Raw genomic sequence first — 6,676 nt, forward strand, 5'->3', positions numbered from 1 at the left:
AAAGAGGGAGAGAGTGAAGGAGACACAAAGGAGGGAGAGAATGTGTGTGAGAGAGAGACAGTGAAAGAGGAAGAGTGAAAGAAAGATAACGGAGGGAGAGAACAATAGGAGTGAGAGAGACAGTGCGAGAGACAGTGAGAGAGGCAATGGAGAGAAATTGTAAGAGGGGAGTGAGACAATAGCAGGGTGTTTGTAAGACAGTGAGGGGAAAAGGGGAATGACTGGGAGAGGGGGAGAGACTGAGTCTGTGAGGGAAAGAGAGCGAGAGAGAAAGGTGGTGAGAGAGAGTGAAAGGGGTCATGAGTGAGTTAGACAGGCGGAGAGAGGTACCAGTGAGACAGTGTGGGAGTCAGTGGCAAAGAGACAGGTGGGGAGAGACAGTGAGGGAGACGGTAAGAGAAATGTGAGAATGAGTCAGAAAGACACAGAGTTGTGACAGGCAGTGGGAGGGGTAAAGGAAGGGTCAGGGGATAATTAGTGGAGAGAGAGAGAGAGTGAGTGAGGCAGTAGATCGGGGCAAGAGTGAGAGTAACGACAGGAAAGTAATGAACAGTTAACAAAAAGGCAGTGAGACAGAGAGAGGCGTCAGGGAGAATAAATGACCCAGAGCAGGAACAAGAGGCAGAGAAAAGGATGTAGACTGAAGAGAGAAAGATTCAACAATAAAGACAGGAATGAAAACTCAGACATAAAACTCTCAAATAAAAAGCGCAGTTGTTGATCCTGAGTGACCGCGGGCCAGGGATCACACAAAGTTTGTGAGGAAAGGTCACTGAAGCTGGAACGCTCATTCTGCTTTCTCTCCACAGACCTGCTGAGTTTATGAGCAATTGCTGTTTTTGTAACACACACTGTCCCAGAGACTGGCGGCAGATCCCTAAAGGCAGCCAGCAATATCGGGCGCTAGTCCCTCCACAACACGGAAAGCGGGAGAGTTGGCGGAGGCTTTCATATATTTGGATCGTTTCTTCCATGTCTGCCTGCCTGCCTCTGTGCCTACCTCTATATCTACTGTCAGCCACATGACTACCTATCTGCCTGCTTATGTGTCTGTTTATTTAACTCTCTATTTATCCCTCTATACATCTATCTGTCAAACTATGTGTGTATCTAGGTATCTGGCTATCTATTTATCTCTCTACCTTTCTATTTATCAGTTTCTCTATCATGTTCTGAAGGGTCACTGTCTCCAAAATGTTAATTCTGCTTCCTCTGCATAGATGCTGCCACACCTGTTAAGTTTTTCCAGCAATTTCAGTTCTTGTATCAATCTATTTCTGCTTTTATCTATCTATCCATCTATCTATCTATCTATCTATCCATCTATCTATCTTTCCATCCATATTTCCTCCTTTCTTCCTTCATACACGAAACAAGGTCTGCAAGTATAATAATTTCCAGCCAATAAGGTGAGGTAGGAGTTTGAACACTCCTGAAAATCCAACTCTGGCGTTCGCACGGTTCTAGGTGAAGTCTCCTGCGTTTGGGGCTGTGGTTTGGCCCAATGTTGTATTTTAAAAGAAATGCCGTCGATTCCCCCTCTCTCCCCCTCCTAACCCCGTCCAGACAGCCCAGCCTGAGAAGGCGAAAGGGTTGCCCCAGGTTGTCGGGGGCGATGTTGGGGAGTGCTCCTAACCGCGGTGACACTTGGAAATACTTGAAACCAATCCCCACCACCACCCCCCACCCCACCCCCGCCCCATTCCAGCTCAAATTGTAACAAAGTGCCACAGAAACATCACAACTTGCCTCATCCGCCCACTTGCTTTTATTTATTCTAGTATCTGTACAGAAAAGGCTTAATGACGCCTCATCTATCTTCAGTCCACTTTGTGTTTGTAAACGGAATGTGACACTAAATGTATTTCCAAATAAACAGAGCGGATAAAGGAATAAAGAGCTAAACCCCACTGCTCACGCAGTTTGCTGCTCTGGAACATTATTAATTTCCCAACCTTGCTTTTATTTATAAAAGGTGAATTTAAAATGTCTTTGGCTTTCACTGATTGGCTCGCCTTAAATCAGATTTCCATCACAGCACCTTCCTGGTCGCTTCATTTCAGATTCTCTCTGACCCGCTCAAGTTATTGAAATAATACACTTTCTCCTTCTCCCTTACAGCAGAATAAAAGCAAAATCCTTCCCCAAAGCGTTAACTTCCCAAATAAGAAATGGAGACAGAGACAAGGAGGGATTTCAAGACATATAGATGCGCGCTGTGAGTCTTTCTGAGCACAGTATCTGTGTACAACTCCACCTCATTGTCCCAGTCCCCTCAAACAATTCTATCTCCCCCCTGTTTTAAAATCTCAGGAATTCTTAAACCCAACCCCCCCACCATCCACAAATACAAACACTTTTACCCCCCCCCCCCCCTCCTTCTCAAAATGAAGGTGACATGTTTTGAATGTTAACCTCTATTGTGTGGTTTCAGCTTGGTCGCCGCTGACTGGGCGTTTAGGGGGAGATTGAAGCATTAACTCGTTATGAGCTGGACTCGGAACACTTCCAGGGAAGATTCAGTCTCATCTGAGCGACGGGCGGACAAGATAGCACGGACCCTGCAGCGAGAAGGGCGGTGGGGCGGGGAGGAGGTGAGGGGAGAAATCACACATCAGAAAAAGAGTTAGCCTTGAAATTCATTTTTTTTTAAATCGCACCTTTCAGAAAAAAAACGAAAATAAACTGGCGACAAATGGAGCAAAGTTTGCAAAGGTTAATCTTATTCAACCTGAGAACAGTTAAACATATCTTAAAAATTGACAAGTGGAACACTTTTACGCGCATAAGATATTTAGCAATATTAGTTACTAGCTATTCGCTAAGAAATTTGCTGGTTATTCACTAAGATATTTAGCAATACTAGTTGCTAGTTATTCGCTCATAAATTTACCTGTTATTTATTGAGATTTTTTAGCAATACTGGTTACTTGTTATTCTCTGAGATATTTAGTTATTCGCTGAGATATTTAGCAATGCTGGCTACTAGGTATTCGCTAAGATATTTACCAGTTACTAGTTATTCACGAAGATATTTAGCAATGCTAGATATTCTGCAAGAAATTTACTAATTATTCGCCGAGATATTTAGCAATGCTAGTTGCTAGTTATTCGCTAAGCAATTTGCTAGTTATTTTCTGAGATATTTAGCAACACCAGTTATTAGGTATTTACCAAGAAATTTATTAATTATTCGCTAAGATATTTAACAATGCTAGTTATTAATTATTCGCTAAACAATTTGCTAGTTATTTGCTGAGATATTTAGCAACACTAGTTACTAGGTGTTCACCAAGAAACTTACTAGCTATTCACTAAGATTGTGAGCAATACTAATTGCTCGTTATTCGCTCAGAGATTTACCTGTTATTTACTGAGATTTTTAACAATTCTAGTTATTAGTTATTCTCCAAGGAATTTAGTAATTATTTGCTGAGATACTTAGCAATACTGGTTAGTAGATATTAGCTAAGATATTTACCAGTTACTAATTATTTACTAAGATATTTAGCAATGCTGGTTAATAAGTATTCGCTAAGATATTTACCAGTTACTAGGTATTCGCTAAGATATTTAGGAGGACTAGTTATTAGCTACTTGCTGAGAAATTTACAAACTTTGCTGATATTTAGCAATGCTGATTACTAGTTTCTCGCTAAGATATTACTCGTCATTTGTTTTAGCAATATTAATTACTTGTTACTCGTTAAGATATTTACTAGTTACTAATAGTAACTCCAACTTGCTGCTTTGCCTGCTTTTTAACTTTCGTTTTTGCCCAAATTGGGGTTTTTTTTGTGTGTGTGTGTGGTATTAAATAGGGAGTTTTAAAAACAAAATCGCAGCCACGTTTATAATGGCTCTCCTTTGTACCAAGCGGAGTTCAGGCAGCTCACTCGCCCGTCCGTCCTACTCTCAATCCCCTCTTTATTTTACTGGATTTATTCCCGTGCAAAAGCGCTGTTTTCGCTGGAGCTAAGCACTGCCTTGCGATGGGGTGGCAGCTGCAGTTCCTCTGTCTGTCTCAGAATGAGTTGCCTCCGGTCACCCCCTTCCTCATGCTCACTAGACACTGTCATATCGCCATTCGGGCGCGTGTGCAATGAATTAATTCACCGGATTTCTGAAAGGTGGGGAAACTGTTGTTTAAAGCCCTTCTCTTCCAATTTAATAGGAGCCTCGTTCAAAGACATTGGAAGGAATTTGAACTTTGGAATCCCTTCCCATAATCAGAACCCCCTCCCAAAATAATATATAAAACTAGCGTCTTGTGCAGCCCAGGAAGCTGGGTTTAGCGAGTTTGGAGATTTGTAGCTCAGCTTGAGATTTCTTGCAGAATATCCAGCATTGCTAAATATCTTCGTGAGTAACTAGTAACTGGTAAATATCTTAGCGAATACCTAGTAGCCAGCATTGCTAAATATCTCAGCGAATAACTAGCAAATTGCTTGGAGAATAACAAGTTCGCTCGCTGAGCTGGAAGGTTCGCTTTCCGAGGAAGGGGTCACTGGACTGGAAATGCTCACTCAGCTTTCTCCCCACAGATGCTGCCAAGACCTGCTGAGTTTCTCCAGCAATTTCTGTGCTTTTTGTTGTTGTTCCAGGTCCTGAATTGCTTGTACTTTGACCCAGTCTGATCTCATTAACCACTCCACCCCCCCCCCCCCCCACCAAAGGCTTCTGGAAGTTAAAAAAAAGTCACAGGTCACACAATCAGGGCGCAGCAGGAGACCCTTCGGCCCACCTCCTATGCTGCTACTGTTCGATGCCCACGCGCCGTTTAAACCTTTGCACATCGTTTCTACCCAAAAAAAAACCTTTCAATGCCCCCTCATACGTCATTGAAGGGGGTGCATTGGGTAATGTTTAATTTGCTTGCAGTTCCCAGGATGAGATTTCCATCACAGTGCTATTCCAGACACACCGCCCCTTCCCCAACTCTAGGCTCTTACAAGAGGAGCAGTTAGTTTGACGGAACGTTCAGGAGACAAGGACCTGGATTCCAGGGAGTATTCATCCAATTTGGCACCCCACCCCACCCCCTTCCCCAATCCCGTCCTCCATTGCCAAAGGGGGCCAATGCTCTGGAGAGAAGGTGGAAGGAGAGAGGTTGGGGTCACTCCCTTTGTCCTTTCAGTCTGTTTTTTTCATTGGCGATGCTGAGTTTTGACCGTCGAGCAGAGACCATCCATCATCACCTTCCCCAGGCTGTACCCTCAGAGGCTCAACGGGAGGGTGGAGGGGGCCAGTGACCTCAACCTGACACCGGTTCCTGAGACAGAGCCTGGACTTAAAGCGGCTTCCCCAACGCAGACATTTGAGAAAAAAAAAGCCCTTAAGTTTCAAAACAGAATGCAGATATACAGTCGGCAAATGTATCTCTCTCTCACACACACACACACACACAAACACCCAACAAATCAGCAAAACAAACTCATTGTGAACTCGAAATTGTGGAGTTAACGATTTAAAAACAAACTAAGGGCAGGCGTTTTCTGAAAATACTTTTTCTCTTGTGGAACTCATAGCTGTTTCAAAGCACCAATATAGATCTTGTATAAAACATAACCCCATCCATGATAATATGTAAAACAGAACCCCCTCCCATTACAAGATTGTATGTAAAATATAACTCTATGACCTCCCGAAATGATATATAAAACAGAAAACCCTCCCAAAATAATATGACATAAAACAGAATCCCTTTTTGTAATCAGAACCCTCTCCCAAAATAATATATAAAACAGAAATCCCTTCCCATATTCAGAACCCCTTTCCCAAAATAATATATAAAACAAAACTCCCTCCCATTAGAATTCCCCCCCCAAATAATACATAAAACAGAATTTCCTCCCATAATTAGAACCCTCTCCCAAAATAATATATAAAACAGAAACTCCTTCCCATAATCCCCTCCCAAAATAAATGATATAAAGCGATTCCTCTCCCCCTGAAATTAATGTCCCCACATCAGTAGAGAGTAAGCGTTAAATAAACCAGGGTCGGTTCCTCGCTAGTCACAGCTCCGACCCATTTTGATCGTTATTCATTTGAAATCTTTGAAAGAATTCTTCATGATGGTAAGAACTGGAGCAAACCTGGGAGATAGGAGGAGGAGTGGTGTGAGATGTGAGCGTATTGCTTTTAGTCAACAGACAGACTTAGGGAGTATCCCTAAGAGACTGCAAGGGTGTTTACAAGGGTGTTGCATATACAACAATGTTCAGGAGACAAGAGTAAACAGAAAACACATCAGCCCCCTAACTGCCTTATCCTCCAGTTCAGCGCGCCCCTGTCAGTGGGTAATAATTGGTTTTTTTGTTCCAAATTTGAGAGGGCTTGTGGTGAAATTTCACAACCAACAGAATTACCCCGCCAGTATTTCTTTTGCGAACAACGCACAGAGAATACACTCAAAGTCCTGCCTCACTCCTTCCCTCCCTCCCCAAGCAGGAGGGTAAACAAAGGAGAGGAAAAGTCATTTAAAGTTCAGTTTTACTTATACAAAAAAGGAACTAGTGACAGGATGTGACACCCAAACAACATGTAATCTGCCTATTTAGAGTTTCCAAGGCCTTTTGTGTTTTGGGTCGGAATACCGTGTTCCATTCTGGTCTTCCTTGCTCTAGGAAAAATGTTGTGAAACTTGAAAGGGTTCAGAAAAGATTTTGATGTT

Source organism: Chiloscyllium plagiosum, chromosome 41, assembly GCF_004010195.1.
Source record: "Chiloscyllium plagiosum isolate BGI_BamShark_2017 chromosome 41, ASM401019v2, whole genome shotgun sequence".
NCBI lineage: Eukaryota > Metazoa > Chordata > Chondrichthyes > Orectolobiformes > Hemiscylliidae > Chiloscyllium > Chiloscyllium plagiosum.